The sequence below is a fragment of the Neopelma chrysocephalum genome, unplaced genomic scaffold, assembly GCF_003984885.1.
Source record: "Neopelma chrysocephalum unplaced genomic scaffold, ASM398488v2 Primary Assembly neopelma1_68, whole genome shotgun sequence".
Lineage (NCBI taxonomy): Eukaryota > Metazoa > Chordata > Aves > Passeriformes > Pipridae > Neopelma > Neopelma chrysocephalum.
Genome location: NW_020897727.1, coordinates 5,860,028 through 5,877,797, shown reverse-complemented (window position 1 = coordinate 5,877,797; position 17,770 = coordinate 5,860,028). Strand labels below are relative to the sequence as shown.

General features: G+C 51.7%; 1 protein-coding gene and 1 long non-coding RNA gene across 5 annotated transcripts in view; one reads left to right on the top strand and one right to left on the bottom strand.

The window, feature by feature from the left end:
- The window catches only part of ANKRD11 (ankyrin repeat domain 11), a 134,819-nt gene that overhangs the window by 59,352 nt on the left and 57,697 nt on the right, over window positions 1–17,770 (bottom strand). The window lies entirely within an intron of this gene.
- Window positions 15,170–17,481, top strand: LOC113968525. Its single transcript, XR_003534543.1, has 2 exons — window positions 15,170–15,263; window positions 16,995–17,481. It is a non-coding gene; the product is annotated as an uncharacterized LOC113968525 (long non-coding RNA).

Here is a 17,770-nt window from a genome sequence, read left to right as displayed (position 1 = left end):
CTGGAAGGTGCAGACCACACGCCGCTGCCACCGCGCCGGCGTATTCGGGGCCTTCACATCCTCCCCGAATCCAGGATTATTTCCATGGCAACTATCTGGAGAACTTATTAAGTAAAAAACCCAAGAACAGTTTGAACACACAGACCCTACATTTGTAACGTACCAGCTGACTAAATTAGCAGCGCTAAGATTTTTAGTAATCAAAATATAGATCATGTTCCAGCAACTCAATCTTCTCTGTGCCACAGCTAAAGAGAAAAATCTGATAGTAATAGCAACGTGTGGGGATGAGGAGGAGGAATTATAGGTTTTCCAAGACCACAGCCCTATATCAAGCCAAGTCTTATCCCATTCAAGACATTATTTCAATAGCTGACAGTTCAAGTGCTGTTAAATAAGGCTGAGTTTCCAAGAGATGACAAACTTTGGTGCAAGGCCCCTACTAGAGAATCAAAAAGATGACTATTGTGACACATAGTAGTTATCAACTACAGAAATCTATTCAATCACCTCAAATTTGTACCAAAAAAGCATAATTTGCAATTCCTTCCATCATTCTATACACACACCAACCACAGGGCAGCACAGGGGGACAGGGATGCACCAAACATCAGGCTCAGACAGCATCACTCCCAAACTCACAGCATCTTCCACTCCCAAACTCGCAGGAATTCTGTGGCTCCCTCAGAACTGACACAGGCTCAGCCTTGCAGGATGACTATGGTTCCTAAGCATGGGGCTGAGAGAATTACCAAAGCTTTGGCATCACCCAAAAACCAATGCTGCCTGAGAGTTTCGTAACAGCAATTCAGAGTGAGAGGTTGGTCTTGACAGGAATGATTTTGAAAGTGCTTTAAAAAAATAAAAGGTGGTTAAATGAATGGTTGGCTCGGTCACTAAGTCCAGTCAGGGAGATTATGGGCATTATTGATTTATCTTAGAACAACCTGGGAACTCATTTCCAATGGTTTTTAATGGAACCTGGATTTTCTCAGTCCTAATCTGCCTCGTGAGCCTTCTACAAGGAAATGCAACACCAGAGCATTAAACTGGCAGCTGCCAGAGGTACAACAGCCCCATTCACCTACGCAGAGTGTGCAACAGGAGGGGGGGTTTTAAGGCTACTACAAAATCATTTATGTTGGAAAAGACCTCCAAGGCCATTGAGTCCAACCTGTGACTGATCCCCACCTTGTCACCCAGCCCAGGGCATTGAGTGCCACATTCAGTCGTTCCTTGAACACTCCCAGGGATGAGAACTCCACTGCCTCCCTGGGCAGCCCCTTCCAATGCCTGACCACCCTTTCCAGGAAGAAATAGATGGAAGCTGGGAGCAGGGGAGACCTCACCCTCGATAGCCAGGGAAGAAGATTCTGACCAGAACAACACACCATCAACCCTCAACCTCTGGTTCGGCAGCAAAAGTTTCTCCACTTGGGGGAATGATTTCCCCTCACCAGAACACACCACAGCAGACTCGGTCTCCTGAAACCTTGGGCTGGTTTCAGTAGGTGAACAGATATTATTACTTTATGCACCTAAAGTGAAAAGGTTTTTCTCAACCCTTCCAGAAAAAGATTCCTGTAATACAAAACCAAGTAGGGAATACTGTAGCCTGAAAGGCTTCCAGAAAGGTGTGAGCACAGAGAACAGCAGCTCATAGCAGGAAGGAAATTGTAACATTAGCCACGGCCTTTGAAGGCAGAGGCAGCTCCGCGTCACCGAGCACCAACAGCGAAACCAAAGAACAAAAACCATCTGATCCTCGGCTACTTCCAAAATCCATCTGCAAACACATCCTGCCCCAAGACAAATGCAGACCAGGGCGTGACAGAGAGATGGCAATTAACTGCCCCGTTGTTGTTGTTTGTGGTGCCTCCCTGCAAACACGCTGCCCTCTGCCCCGAGTCAGCCCGTGGCAGCCGCTTGCAAAAATCACTGAGCATTAGATCCTGCCCCTTCTCTGCTTAATGCCTCACCCTGGAGCTTCAGGAGCTCCCGGCTCTGTCCTCACCACCCCCCCACCCCCCGCCCCCCGCTTCCCCTCCTCCTCCAGCTCCTTCCCTTCCAGCCAGTGTTTCCCCCTCCCTCCCCCGCTGGCTGCAGTGCCAGATGTCGGCCTGACCCCGGAGCCGCCGTTTCAGGTCAGTTATTGGGGTTATGGTGCAAGGGGAGCGGCAGGTCCCACCTCGCCAGGCTGAGCTAGGACGGCTCCACCTCACCAGCCAGGGGGTCTGGGCACTGCTGGCAAATTTATTTCCAGGGTTTTTCCCTGCTAACAAAGTTTGGAAGCCTGTTCACGCCGCAACAGCAGCCTCAGGCACCGAGTGCTGGGTAAGGTGACCCCGGACTATGTTCAGCATCAGTCATGGGTAGAAGCGTCACTTACTGCACGAGGGGAACAGATGACCTGAATGTCTCCTGCAAGAATAATTGCACGCTGAAGGCAAGGGCTGAAGTTTCTGGAGAAGGGATGCCGGGAATGCTGTAGCACTCCAAAGAGGACCATTCAAAAGACACTGGGCTAACAAAGACAGCCATGAGGGAATTCAATATGGATTGAAAATGAACCCAGACCCGTATTCTTGACCACACCACGCTCCTTGAAGGATGTGCCCCTGATGAAGGAGCTGCTCCAAGGAAACGGTATGCAGTTTGCTGGAAGGGAAGGGAAAAGCTTCCAGCCTGACATAAGCCAGGGCTCGGATTCCTCTATCGCAGAGGCAGATAAGGCTGCATCAACTTTTCCACTGGAGCTCTCTCCCCTCTAAGGTTCACAGCGAGAGTTAAATGTTTTGGCCAGGTGGACACTGAGCAGAGGCTCCCAAAGCTGGGAGTTGCCCTGTGTATAAAACATCACCATGTCACCTGCCCAGGCTTGGTTTCCCTCCACTGGGAACAGGAAATCTCATCTTCCTCCCCAGGAATTCCTTGCATTCCTGTGCAGTCGATAAGCTGAACCCCTCCAAGGGGCTGCTCAGAGCCCACACAAAGTGCCCTGAAACACCAACAACCCTGGGGACTGAAACCCAAACAGGTTAAACATTAACCTGGGAGCTGAGCAGAGGGGACACAATCTGGTTCTGTGATCCGGCTCCAGCCCCACACCACTGGCCATGCCTCAACTTCCCGGGAGCAGTAGGCCATGGTTTTGCAGAGGAAGGAAGGTTTTGGACAATCATAGAATCACAGATTGGTTGGGACTGGAAGGGACCTCATCTCATCCCACCTCCTGCCAAAGGCAGGGACACCTTCGACTAGTCCAAGTCACTCCAAGCCCCATCCAACCTGGCCTTGAGCACTTCCAGGGATGGGGCATCCATAAGGGTGTTTCTCACCTACAGAGTCCATCTGCCTGTGGGAAGAGGGGGAAGGAAAGTGAGGTGGAAATCCCCACCTGGTCCCCCATCCTTGTGCCAAAAGTGAGGTGTGTGCAGGCAGGACTCGGTGCTTCCCAACAAATCCTCCTGGTTTTCCGCCGCAGCAGAGTGAGAGGCAGCACATCCAGCTTGTAGGTTCTCTCCATTTGGCATCTCATTTTTTGCGTGTGGCAAACCAGGAAGATGCTCCATTTCCCAGGACAGCCCTGGAGGAGCCCAGCTCCTCCCAGGCCAGTCCAGTCCCCACTCCAGCTCTGTGGGCAGGAGCAGCCCCCAGTCCCATGTGCTGGGGAAGTTTCAGGGCCTGGTGCTCCGCAGGGGGATGGGGAGGTATTTCAGTCCAGGCACAGCCCTCCCCCCATGTGCTTCACTGCAGTTATCCCCGAAGACAGAAAAATTTGTGCTTGTTTTTCTGCCGCTGCTGAGCAGCTACGAAATGTCTCCCACCACAGAGAGCCTGAATAAATCCCAGCTCCTAAAGAAGCATCTGAATCAGCTTCTCTCCCATCTCCATCCCAATCTCAAACCTTTAATTTACTGACATGAAAGCAATGTCTGTTTTTGTTTGCCAGAGCTTGGAGCACTCATGGTTTATCTCTTTTACCAATATACACACAAATATTCCAAATGTTTACATTTACCCCAATATTCTGGGGAGGTTCTTGGACTGGCCATGACTTATCACAAATTACCTGTCACAAACTTTTCCTTCCTGTCCCCATGGCAGCTCAGGCACCATCTCTGGGTAGGTGGGAGAGCCACACAGACACACTGTGTGTGCTTCCCGCAGCCTTTTGGGAGCGCCTGAAATGAGCCTGAATTTCTCAGGTTCCAGGTCCAAATGAAAAATAAGACCAAAAAAAAAAGCAGAAAGGAGGGAAACAGCCTGATTTTATTCTTATTCCTCTGTTAAGTTTGGAGGAACATGGCAGTTTTCAAAGGCTCCACGGACTGGTTTGAGGCCACATGGAAGCTGGAAAACTCCACCCAGTACCTCCAATGAATTTAGGAATTGCTGCTGTGTGTCAGGGAGGCAACTTTTTTCTTTCTGGAGGGAAGGGACAGATTGCAGGAGAAAACTATATCCCAATTGGTGCCAAATTCCACAGATTTAGTTATTAGGAGGCAATTAGAAATATTATTAACACTTCCTACTACGTTAAGCTCCATTTGCAGAGCATCTCTGCACCAGCCCGGATGTTTCCGACGGAGCTCCGGCTCCGAGGCGCACGTGGCATCACGTACCCAAAACTGTGTCTTCCTGCTCGCTGCCTCCCGGCCCCTTCCCCGCAGCCGGATTTAATGCGGTTGTCTCACAAAATCAAATTGCAAGTGAAAAAAATACAGAGATTAAAAATGAGGGAGGGGAGGGGGAAGGTAAATAAAAGCGCGGCAGCACAAAGGAAAAACAATTTTGCTCTTGTTTTTTAACTCACAATCAACATCTGAGCTATTGAGGAAGCTGGTGCACTGCCCTCCAACCAACTTCAATTAGGGAATTCAAAAGCAGTCAGACAAAAGAATGCCTGGGAGTTACTGCACCGCACCGAGATATTTTTAGCAAGAGCTGGGAGGCTGTTTGTGGGACACTGCTTTGCTTCTCTCGCGTTTCAGCTTTTGTATTTACATTCACAGGACAGAGAGATTTACTGGGTCACAGAAAAAGGGAGGAGAAGCGGCACAACCGACAGGAATCGTTTTGCTCCTGATACTCTTGGAAGGTTTTCGGCAAAGGCTGATGGGGGCCTGAGTTAAGCAGAACAAGATTTGTCTCCATCTGCTTCAAAAATCATCTTTCAGCTGAAATCTCAAATTTTCCCCTTTTCATTATCATTATGGTTATCATTTACCACCATTACTATATTTTACTTTATTTTCAATTATTAAAATGTTCTTATGTCAGCATACAAGTTTTACTGTTCTTATCTCTACACACAAGTTTTACTTTGATTCTCCTCCCCATTCCACCAGGGTGGCAGGGAGAGATGGGGGGTTGAGCAAGCGGCTGCGTGGTGCTTAATTTCCAGCTGGGCTTAACCACAACAGCCCTTTTTGGATTCCTCTGGAAGGGTGATGTAAACCCTCACGTGGAGCCCCCGGAAAGGTCCCCTCGGCCCTCATGCCGAGCAGGGACACGGCTGGTTCACCCACACAAAGCTGGGGCTGAATCCGGCCGGTGACCTCTGCCCACCCCAGGTCACCAGATGGAGTCAGGAACACTCCAGGTGGGCACTGTCACATGAAGACCCCCATCCCAACCCACCCAACACCGCTGGACCGTCAGTCCGGAAGAGCCGCATGGCCGAGCCCCAATGAGCCGCTTCTGTTTTTTCAGAAGCCATTTCCTAAAAGCCACACGCTGCAGCCGCCCTTCCCTCCGCAGGCCCGGGAAGGTGCCTGGAGAGCTGGAGGTGATGACCAAGGCCAGAGCCCTGGCAGGGGCGCGGGGCCGGTTTGGGGGTGGCAGGCGCTGCCTGCGCCATCGGCATCGCTCCTCCAGCGCAGCCCCTCTTCCGCTCCCTCCCACCACTGCGGCAGCGCAGATGGCAGCAGTGTGACCTCGCTGTTCCTGCCTCCTTGTTTTGATCCTGCAGTCTTGATTGTTCAGGCTAATCCCACACTCCCAGCCTTGGCTGCCCGCCAGGACTGTTATTAATGGCACAAAAGCTTCTCATTCCAGCTACTTCTACATCCGCTAATGCTGTTGTTCCCTTCTCTCGCTCCCCCTCTCGCCACATTACAAACTGGAGCTGGAATATATTTTACAAGGGGAAAAAAAACCCTTCTCTGATCATCCTCATGCGCTGAAGGCTCCACCAGAACCATACGAGAAAGGCTCCTTAGCTCCAGTAATAAACACCGACAGCAAAGCAGTGAGACCACCCTGCTCATCAACAGCACACTGATGTGGGGAGTTTCCAGCAATCCCTCAAGGAAAGCCAGGATCCCAGGCACAGGTAGGTACAGCTGCCTGTAAGGTCCCAGGGAAGGGCTCCAGGGCCCACGGTAGGACTAACACCAGTGCTCAGTGACAAGGACAGGCAGCACTGTGGTGCAGGGGCACATCACCCCTGGTACAGCACCCCCGTGCTCCTCAGGTGGCCCCAGGGCCTTGGGTGACCAGGGACCCCCTGTCCTCCTGCCCCTGCTCTGTGCAGCAAACACCAGATTCCCAGAACTGAAGATCATTAAATGATGCACTGAAAGGCGGCTGCAGCCCATTCCAATTTAGCCCCTCACGTGCCACTCTCATGGCAGGGCCCAAAGTCCCCATGCAGGGCCTAAAGCTGTGTTTGGGATGTCCCCCTGTGCCCTGCCAGCCCCCCCCCTCAGTGGCTGTACCCCATCCTCCTCTGCTCTGATCCCCCTCCCCAGGGAGGATCTGCGGGGTGAGCCCTGGGCACCCACCAACACAACACTGGGGTGCAGGTCTCATGTCCCATCCACTTGCTCAGACCCAGGGCTGGTTTGGGAAGGGATGGATGAGGATATTCCCTGGGGCCTCCTGATTTATCAGAGACCAGCCAGTCATGCCCAAACCCCTTGGCACTGCTGGGACACAGCTCGGCCAAAAACTCTGGTGCTAAGTCAGCTGAGCCCAGCAGGCCCTCAGCACCAAAGGCCACAAAGTGCAGATTAACGAGGTTCAGAGTTGCCTAAACCCAGCAAGAGGAACATGCTCCTGGGACCCTCCCGTGGGAGCAGGCCCACATTCCCGTGCTGTGGAGTTCCAGGGTTGCAGGTGCTGGGACCGTGCCATGGGGAGCAGCACACTGGTGCGGGGTCTGAGGAAACCTGCTTGGTTTCCAGCACAAGCTGTCACCCTGGTGAGATGATTCACTATCCTGCCCTCCCTACTTGTAGAAACGCAGGCAAGAGAAATGCAGCTACAGGCACATTTCTCCTGATTAGGACGGGCAGCACATTTTTAATAAAGGGCTCTTTAAAGATAATCTCATTTCAGTATTTACACATGTTAAAGAGGTTATAGAGATCAAGACATAATGAAGTCAAGAAGGAGAGGACAATAAAAGTGTGGTGGGATATTGCAGGGAGAGGTATCTCCACCCTATTGGTTTGGGGCACACAGGGGCTGAAATACAGAATCTCAGACGGGTTTGGGTTGGAAGGGACTTTAAAGATCATCCAGTTCCACCCCCTGCCATGGGCAGGAACACCTGCCCCTAGACCAGCTTGCTCCAAGCCCCATCCAAACTGGCCTTGAACACCTCCAGGGATGGGGAGCGCAGTGAAACAGCAAGACACAAACCCCACAAATCCCAGCAGAGGAGGAGGATCAGACACCAGGAATAACTGGCTGTCGCTCACTCACAACAATCAGCAGATTTCTGATGCAACCTGGATCTGCAGCTTCCCTTCTTCCTCAAACACAGCACATGGCCCTGCTCCTTCCCGGCACACAGAGTACTGGATGAAGCAATCCCGGGCTGTCCCGGCCAGCAAGCACATGGTATGTCCCCCCCTGGTCCCACAAACAGGCAGAGTCCTCGTGTACCATACACAGGCCTCAATTCCAAACCAAACACACCCCCAGCCTCTCGCTACAGCAATCCCAGCCCATCTCCCACTGGAACAGCTCTGCCCCAGCTGAGGTTACACCTGACAGCAGCAAAAACTGAAATATCTGCTCTCGGCTCTGCCGTCGGCAGTGGAGCTTCACAAAACTCTGCTCTGCACCATGCTCTACTTCATGTGCCATGGATTAACCCCGAGGAATTCAAAAATTCTCCTGAAATGCACAGTATTCCGTTTGCTTTCTCACACTGCAACGGTTTGGGGATGGGGGAAGCAGGAGGTCACTGGGTAGGGAAACTTTAGTCAACTTTGGGATTATTTCTCTATTGTGCAAGAGGAAATATTGGTGCCTGCTCAGAGCTCTCGTGTTTCACTGCTGAGGGCGAGGAGACAAAAAAAGCAGCTTTATTTAAACTACTTGATAGTCGCAGGATCAAGCAGAACAAAAGAAAAAGTATATTTGGAGGGAAATGTTAGTTCTAGAGCTCAAACAGCACTTCGAGTCCCCATCAAATAACTTTCAGGTGAGACAGGAAGCAGGGAAGGCAGCATGGAGTGCTGGATCAGGGAGTGCTGGATCATGGGGTGTAAAGCAAAGACACCTGGAGCTGCAGGGACTGAGCTCAGCTTCACAGTAACAGGTGAGCTGGAGTGGGAAGTAACTGGATTTTAAGGAGTAAATAGTGGAGCAGGCAAGAAAGTCATGGACTTAAGGGAGAGAAGTGAAGAACAGCAAAAACAGAAAAATAGTTCAAATTAATAAAAATAATTGCTTTCCAATCCAGAAGGACTTGCTGTAGGATCTCAGCAAAGAGATAAGAGAACTTCCTCAAGCAAATTCCTGCCTTTCTACAGATGTGGACCAACCACAGCAGGTATTTTCAAACCAAGGGAACATTTAATGAAGAGCCTAATGCCTGAATATTTACAGGATACAAGGTCTGCTACAGCCACAACCTGAGCTCTTCTCCTACTAGCAACCTTCCCAAGGAATCTGGTACTTGATTCTTGATTTTAATTTCTTCAGCTTCCACTCCCAGCAGGCAGAGATGTCTCTATTTTTAACGCCCAAGCAGGATGGGTGTCAGGCAAGGTCACCCAAAACCCGAGGGCAGCAGATGTTTGGGAGGCAAACACACCCCCAGCCCCTGCCCAGGCGCTGCCAGTCGGCACGGCCAGGCTTCCAACACACCAGATGCTCCCAACTTTCTCCTTGCTAAGCTCAGCAGCCTGTGTTTCCCACTCCCAACACGTGAAATGAGGCTTCTGAGCCCCATTCAAGCCCCAGCCTCTTCTTTTCTTCTCTAAGTGAATACTATGTTAATCCCATTAGTTATGTGAGTGCAAAGCCACGAGGGAGCCCGTCCCACCTACTCCCCACGGAATCTCCTGCCACTCCATAACCCAGGAGTTATAACTCCCTAACTCTGACCTCGGGGGGACTGGGGAACAATAAATATTGCTGTATTTAGGATAACCTCAACCTTATGGTGCCAAGACATAAAACCAGCAGTGTCCGAGGACCCAGAGCATCCCTCCTGTCATGTCCCAGTGCTCCCAAGCACCATTCCCAGTGAGCAGGGCCTGGCACTGGTCGGACCCAGCCCTTGGCACCAGTCACTCATCCTCCCTGGCTCCAGCACACCCACACCTCAGGAATTTTCCTATGCCACATCTACACCTTCCTGCCAACACACAGCACTGGCTCCAGCCCCACACCAGCACCACCAGTACCACCTGACGGCCACTCCTGCCGAGCTCTCCTATTCCTAGATTATAGGGCTCGAATAACAGACTCCTGAGGGTCTCAAATGTGCTTGGACATAATTTGGATGCCCCAACACTAGCTTGCAACCTTATCAGGATTTAGGACATCTCTTGGTGAGCTCTGAAACCAGGAATCCCAATGGAGACTACAACTACGACTCCTGTCCTGTGACCCCAAAGAAGTTCATATGGGAAAACACCGTGTTTCAAATGCAAAGAGTCATATGACGGCAACACACCTACACAGAACACTCCGACCTGCACCTGGGGAAAGAATTTAATCACCAGTTTCTCCTTCTCCACGGGAGCCAAGACACCACCTATGTCCAAAGCATCGGGTTGCCTTTTCCCCGATGTGTCACACCTGGCACATAGGAGAGGGAGAGAAGCTTTGGCAGCTGCCATGGGGGACAGTGCCAGTGCATCCAGGCATGTGGGGACATGGGAGTGAGGACTGGGAAGGTGGGGAAGGGTAGGAGCACTGACCAGATGGGTCTTTAAGTGGGATTAAGAGGAAGATGCTCTGCTACATCCAGCCCTTTCCTCCAGGGCTGGAAACTCGCCCTCCTTACAGCCAAGTCTCCTCCATGGGGAACCAGCCTTTGGCTTTTTCCCTCTTTGTTCTTCCACACTGCTTCCTCCCTCGTGTTTACCTTCCGGACCTGCCATCTCCCTGTGGCTCACAACTCCTCCTCCTTTGGAAAGTCTTTGAGACGCACATTATACAAGATACACAAAAATAAATTGGTTTTAATCCTCCAGATTCCAGCGCTCCCAAACAAGGATCTTAAGGAGCTTTACAAACAATGGATTAAGCCTTAAGACTCCCAGTGAGGTAAGGAAGAGCCTCTGGCCAAGGCAGAGAGAGGTGAGCGAGGCTGAAGGCTGTACAGCTGACCTGTTTCCACACACACCAGTGTCACTCTATCCCTGATCCATCATCAGCCCAGAGACACCTTTGCCATTTCGGTCCAGGCTCTGAAGCAGCTCCAAAATGTCCATCCTTCCAGTGCCAAATTCTCTTTCCTACCTTTAGGCATCAGCAGTACCCAAAACGCTCAGCCCAATGGGTGGCAGCACCCCGGCACCTGAGGTTCTCCCGGAGCACTATGAAGGGTCCAGTTCCTGACAACCAGCCTTCATTGCAGGGTGCAGGAAGCTTCCAGTGGGCATTTCAAGCATCCACTTCACTGGATGCAACCCCATGGTTGCATCCCAAGGTGCTGTCTTGCTTTGCTCCTCAATGTGACAATGAGCCGACAGGCACTGACCTCTGCTCTGGTGACCACTGACAGGACCTGAGGGAATGGCTGGAGCTGTGCCAAGGGGGTTTAAGTTGGACATCAGGAAAAGGTTCTTCCCCCAGAGGGTGGTGGGGCACTGAACGGGCTCCCCAGGGCAGTGGGCACAGCACCAAGGCTGGCAGAGCTCAAGGAGTGTTCAGACAATGCTCTCAGGGACAGGGTGGGATTTTTGGGGTGTCCTGTGCAGGGCTAGGAGTTGTCATGATCCCTGTGAGTCCCTTCCAACTCCAGATACTCAATGACTCCATGACTTTGGGTCACAAGCTCAGCAGCCTCAGACCTACATGAGCACGACATCACCCATTCCTAGTGCACTCGTTCTGCAAAGCCCTCAGATTTCTTCCCAACTGTATTTTGCATACATGTTGTAAACAAGCTTTACATCCTTTTGATCAGCTCTGCTCGGGGAGGGGGAGGAGACTTCCTGTCCCACTCTGCCACCGCTTGCTGTGCTCGGCTCCCGCCGCCCCGTGAGCGATGATGACATTTTCTATTTTGGTGGCTTTTTCTTCATATATTTGCAACGAGCGGCTGTGCTCCGGCCCAGCACCACATGGATCTTGGGGTGGTTTTTAATTCAGCTTAAAGTGGCAGAGCCAGTTGTTGCAGCATCTCCTCTCCATGCCCAGCAATGTTCCCTGTTCCCCAGCCAGACGCGTGCACACTCCTGGCTCCTCACTTTCCCTGCCAGCCGTCCCAAGCAGACATTTTTGCGAAAGAACTTGTTTACAGACAAACCAGGCTCCTGTTCGTGGCAAAGCACCGGCATGTTTTCCTGCTGGTGCTTATCTGCCAGAGAGAACTCTGGTTTCTGCTTGCCCACAGGCAACCGGCCAAGCGCTCACCACCGGCACCTCCCTGCACCTCGTGGCCACTTCACGTGCCCAAACCTTCGCCCTCCTCCAGAGGCACAACCATACCCCGATAAGGGAATGCTCCCTCCTGGCTCCGGCGATACGACGAAGCTGCAGAAGGTTGGGATCTCCCTCCCTTTGGAAAGAGCAAATGCCCACAGGCTCCAGCGGCCATTGGAAGCCTGAGGACTGTGGGAACGGTTCAAGGGAAGGGCTCATGCTCTCTTGTGACTCCAGCTCAGTGCTTCCACGTCCTCCCCGTGCCAGCTCAGAGAGGAGCTTATGAAATCCGCAGGCTGTGGGCAGCCTCTGCAGCGCAGGAATGTTCTGGAGTCAGTTACTAACACGGTGCTTTGCATATTGTGTTTCAAACACTACGTGTTTCTACATGCTCTGTGTCAACAAGGGGAAAGGACTGTCAGCCCCAAATGAAGTCCTAATCAGAGTTATTAGTGATCCAGCAGCTCCCAGGTGCACGGTGAGGACCCCGCGGAGATATTCCTGTGTTCAGCTCAACCCTTCCCTCCTGAGAACCATCCCAGCTCCTTCTCTAATCATTTTCCTCTGCCTGAGCCCTGTGTGCTCCTCAACTCTGCCCAGCACAGCTTCCCCAGGACCCACAGCCAGGACAGGTTCCTTGGGACAGGAACGTTGCACGTTCATCCATGAGCAAGGCATGAAGACCTGGAAGATGTAGGATACTAAACAGGGAGGAAAAATAAACCCAGTAGAGATTCTTCGGAGTGAAACCACTTCTAAACTCACAGAATCCCAGAATGGTTTGGGTTGGGAGGGACCTTAAAGCCCATCTCGTTCCACCCCCTGCTATGTGTAGGGACACCTTCCTCTAGACCAGGTTGCTCCAAGCCCTGTCCAACCTGGCCCTGGACACTTCCAGGGAAGCCACAGCTTCTCTGGGCAACCTGTGCTAGGGCCTCACCACTCTCACAGGGAAGGATTTCTTCCCAATATCTCAACTAACCCTGCTCTCTTGTCACTTTAAAGCCATTAAATTCATGGGAAAGCAGCTTTTTTCCACCACACAGAACACCCTTGGTGAAGCTGGCGATGTGCTGCTCTTACAGATGCTCTATGTGAACCTAAATTTGCTGAAATTATTACAGAAACATTCCACCATCTCCCAAAATAAGCAGCTTTGTGTATCTTTGCCTGGCTAAAGGACGAAAACAGCCCTGTAGAGTGGAGCACAGTTTCCATTTCCTTGCACACTCCTACCAGGGCTGTGCTCACAGCGAACGCTCCGACCTTTCCTCAAAGAAATCTCTGTTTGCTGCTCCTTATAAATTTGCAGAATTTTGGCTCGTTTCCATTTCACCCACTTTTGAATACAACGCTCCCCACCCCCACACAACTGTTCCTTTCTCAGGGATGACAGGCTCTCCAAAAAAATCCTGGGAGCACTTGAGCTCCTCATTCCCTCCCTGGCAGCAGACAAAGGAGCACAGGGAATTTTGGACCAACCTGTTGCTGGAAGCACTTCACCTTAGTTCAGCATTCTCCTGATCCCCAGTAACAACATTTTCCCATCACTCCCCTCACCCATGATTTTCTAACAATCATTTGTGGCACATTTAAAATCTTTTATTATTTTCCTATGAAAACCTGGAGCTCAAATCCCTTCAGAAAGGCGCCGTGGTTACCAGCAGGATCACCCCACAACCTCGCTCTGTTTTTCCATCACTGCTGATGTGGTGACAAAGAAGGAGATTTTTCAATTTGTTTTGTCCATGAGCCAGAAATTCCTTTTAATGGCCTGAATATGGTGCCTGTGCTGGTCTCTCCGTGCTCAACCCTCGCTTACAACAGCCCTTGCCTACAACGCGGAGTTGGCCTCCTTTTGCAGGAAAATAAGGCCAAACCAGCTTGAAAGCATGTTTGGAATCTGGAGATTAATTCCATGTAAACTAATGCATTCAAACCTCTTTGTAGGGCTGCAGCAAGGGCTGGCTGAGCCTGGCGAGAAGTAGGGCAGCACAGTGGCTGGTGGGGAGGGAGGCAGCCCTTCCTCCAGTGTGGAACCCTTTAGTAAAGGTCACAACCACTAGTAAAGGCGTGTCCTGCTCTGGCAAACCAGCCACAACGCCCCTTGGCCGCAGCACAGACCCTCACGCCCACTGCTCACACGGGTGACAAAGAGGTGCTGGAGGTGGCAGGAGGGCAGGTCAGGGGTCACGAGGGCTCCCACGGGAGCCTCTACCCGGGATCCAGAGCTTTTGTTCAGCAGAAAATGCCAGGAGCAACAAAGCCCGGCAGTGCCCGGAGCTGCTCTGGGGGTGCCCCCATCCCCACCACGTGCTGCCCATTCCTGCCCGTGCTCAGCCCACCCCTCCCTGCTTCCCTCCACTGCCTCTCTCTCTCTCTCTCTCTCTCTGGGAGATAAATTATTCAGGATGAAACCATTTTAAACTCCGTTGGGATGCTGAGCAAAGCTAAGATGCGTGGTGCTGCAGAGGAAGCTGCCAGGGCCGCAACCAGAATCCTGGGCTTCCTCACACAGAGGTTCCCAGTGCAGCTACAGCCCATCCCACTGAGATCCTGTGCCACGAAACACCTCCAAATCACTGAGCACCAAGGTCTTGGTGTATCCATCACACCCAGAGACATTCCATCCACGTGAGTGTGAGGCCCAGGGACCTCCCATGCCAAGTCCATCCATGGGAGGCTTCCACAGAGCCACTCCACTGGCCATGTCTGAGCACTAAATGCCCTCATTCCTAGATTTTCTTCTGGTATAAAGCAGCAGCAATAAGGACAGATGAGCAGGGTTTGGTTTGCACAGTGACTCTCACATGTCAGGACAGCCTGATGAACAACAAACACAGCGGCCTCCCAGCCATCACATGTCCTTCATGGACGCTCCTAACCATCACACATCCTTCATGAATGCTCCCGCAGACCCAGGGATGGAAGATAAAAGCAGGGATGGCACACTGCTCCTACATTCTTTCTGGGTGCCCCGGCACACCCAAGCTGCTGCCACAGCTGGGTGGGAGGAGATGGCTCCCGTCAGAAGAACGTGGTGCCGAGGCCACGGAGGCATCTCAAAGCCAATACTGCCTATGCTACCCTCTCAGGGGTCGGACTGGGCTACCCTGCCAAAGGGACTGGGCAGGAGCACAGGAGCCATCCCACTGTGGGACACATCCCTAGGGAGGTCTCCCAATCACCTGCTGGGCTTGAGGCTCATTGAGCTTCCTTCCACAAGGACTAAGGAGTATTGGAGTGCAACGAGATGAGCTTTGAGGTCACTTCCAACCCAAGCCATTCCATAATTCCATGATTCCATGACTGCACAAGCAGCAGCACTCATGCTCCTTCCACATAAGCACAGTTATGGTGCTCAACTCAGGGCCCCACGGTTCAGATGAATTCAGGTCAGAGAGGACAACATCAACAAGAAGGTAGTTCAGAGAAGAGGGGGTTTGTGTTGTTTTGTTTTTAAATGAGGAGACCAAATAATTAAATAGCCTGGAAAGGATTCTACATTAAAAGTCACTACAGCACTAAAAACCCAGCTCTGACAGCTCTGGGTGAAGCCCTTCAGGAGTTACCATGGCAGTTGATGCAGCGATTCGCCCACTCACTCCTCAATAATACTGGATTATTTTTTTTAATGCTCTTCCACCACAAACAAGCAAATGTTGCTGAAGGAAAAAGTCCTTTCTCCCACCATAAAGCTCCATCCTTTATCCCTGCCACAAGTGCTCCACTCGGGAGGAGACAGCAGGTAACAGGGAGCCAAGCCAAACACGCCACGCTGAACTTTGCTCCCTCCCTCTCCAGGGAGAGAGGAAATTTAAGAAGCAGATTCAGGATTTCAGCATCCATTTCACTCTCCCTCCCCCTCCTGAACTCCCTGGGCTCCAACCGGCGATTCAGATGCTCTGTCAGCTGAACGCTGCGCTCGCTTCCCCTCCTCGCCACCAGCTCAGCAACCTTTGCAACACGCTGCACGCAGGCAAGGGAACCAAGGATTTTTAGAATACATCCTCCCTCCTTTTAATTAAGCGCCGAGGTAGAGTGTTCACTCCACAAAGCTCATCCAGCATGGCTGAGGGAGGCAAGTCGGAGCAAGAAGGCACCCAAACAAAGGAAAGCAAACACGGGCAGCAAGGGAGGAGCAGGATACAACGGCATTGACCTGCACAATGATTATTTTTACAATCAAACTGAGGTCTAGAAACTCCTCTGGCCAAGGGAAGGCTGAGAACATCCACAGCCACCTCCCCACAGCATGGCACGGTCCTCATCCCGGGATCAGGCCGAGAAGGACAACCTCACAAAGCCAGCTCCGAGGCTGAGGAATGGCCTCCCCATCTGTCAGATAAACCCCACTCCTTCCCCAGGGACCTCCTGGCCCCCTTGGCCCTGGGGGCACCCCAGGACCCGAGGCTGCCGTAGGTCAGCCCCCACAGAGGCGCAGCTCCAAACGGAGTGAGGCAGATGGGAGAGAAGGAATAAGCAGCTTCCAGCACTAAGCTGGGGAAGGCAGGACTGAGCCTGTGTGCCCACATTCCGGGGGTGCGGGGTGCTGGGGACACGAGTGCCGGAGCGCAGCCAGAATGGGACCACACCGGTGGCCAGTCTCCTTGCCTCAGCAACACGTACTGCTGGCTCCACAAAAATAATATTCCTCATTCTTTAGCCAGTAGAAATTATTTGTTACAATAAATACTTGTCCTGAAAGCCCAGAGGCTTTACTAACAAAGCTGGGTTTGCTTGCAGGCTGCCAGGTTTGGGAACTGGTTTAATCAGCTGGGGAAGCTCAGGGAGCACGTTCTGGCTGTGCGAGACATTCCCAGTGCAAAGAGTTGCTGTTGGCTGGTTCCCACAGTCCTTCCAACTCCAACTCTTGCCAATCAAGATTTCTTTACTAATAAGGGCAGTGAGGCCCTGGCACAGGTTGCCCAGAGAAGCTGTGGCTGCCCCATCCCTGGATGTATTCAATGCCAGGTTGGATAGGGCAACCTGGTCTAGTGGAAGCTCTCCCTGCCCATGGCAGGGGGTAGAATGAGATGAGCTCAAAGATTCATTGAACCCTAACTGTTCTGTGATTCTATAACCCAAACTGGGACAGATTTTACAATGATATGAACTGGGAGAAAACACTCATCCCTGTGGCCCTTGAACAGGTCCGTCCACGGAGAGGTCCGTGTATCCGACAAGGGACAGCCTCCACACCGAACTATGTTTCCAGTCCCAGCAAGCAGCAAGCCAACAACTTTCAAGATGAATTAAGGCCACGGCATCCGTGGAGTTCCGCTGGTGGAAGGCAGCTTTGTTAAACCCAAATGAAAGCTCAGCCCATTGTTCCCAGCCTCCTCTAATAGCTGTTGTCTCTCCTCCATCCCTCCCAGGCTCCGCAGCTCAGCTGTGACTCTTTGTGCCTCCCTTTCCCTGCCTTCTGCTTCTGTTTGTCCTTTTGATCTCCACTTCTCAGCTTGTGTTTTCTGCTGTGTCCCCCTCCCCCCATGCCTGATTTCCACTTTTATTAGGGTGCAAGGCAGCAGCTGAAAGAGGAACAATGCATCGGAGCTGAAAAGGCTTTGAAGCTGAATCGGGTTGTTTACCCAGAGATTCCCCAATCTCCTCCTGAAATAAAATAGTATTTTACCTCCACCACAGCTCTTGCTGTTTAGTTTCAGTTGGAAGCATTCTAAGTAGCTGATGGCATGGCAAACGTATAAAAAGAGAAGTAGAAGCACAGGGGTGTGATCGCTTAAAAAATAAATAAAAATCAGACAATTGCACCTCCCCAAAGCCCATGAGTTTTAGGTAAAATTATTCTGTAGTCCAGTTGTAAGGATTCTGTTGCTGCAAGGGTAGGTTAAAGCTTCAACCAGCTCCCAAAATCCCCTGTGAGTCAGCATATCGGTTTGGGTTTGATGCAACTGTGCCTTCCTTCAAC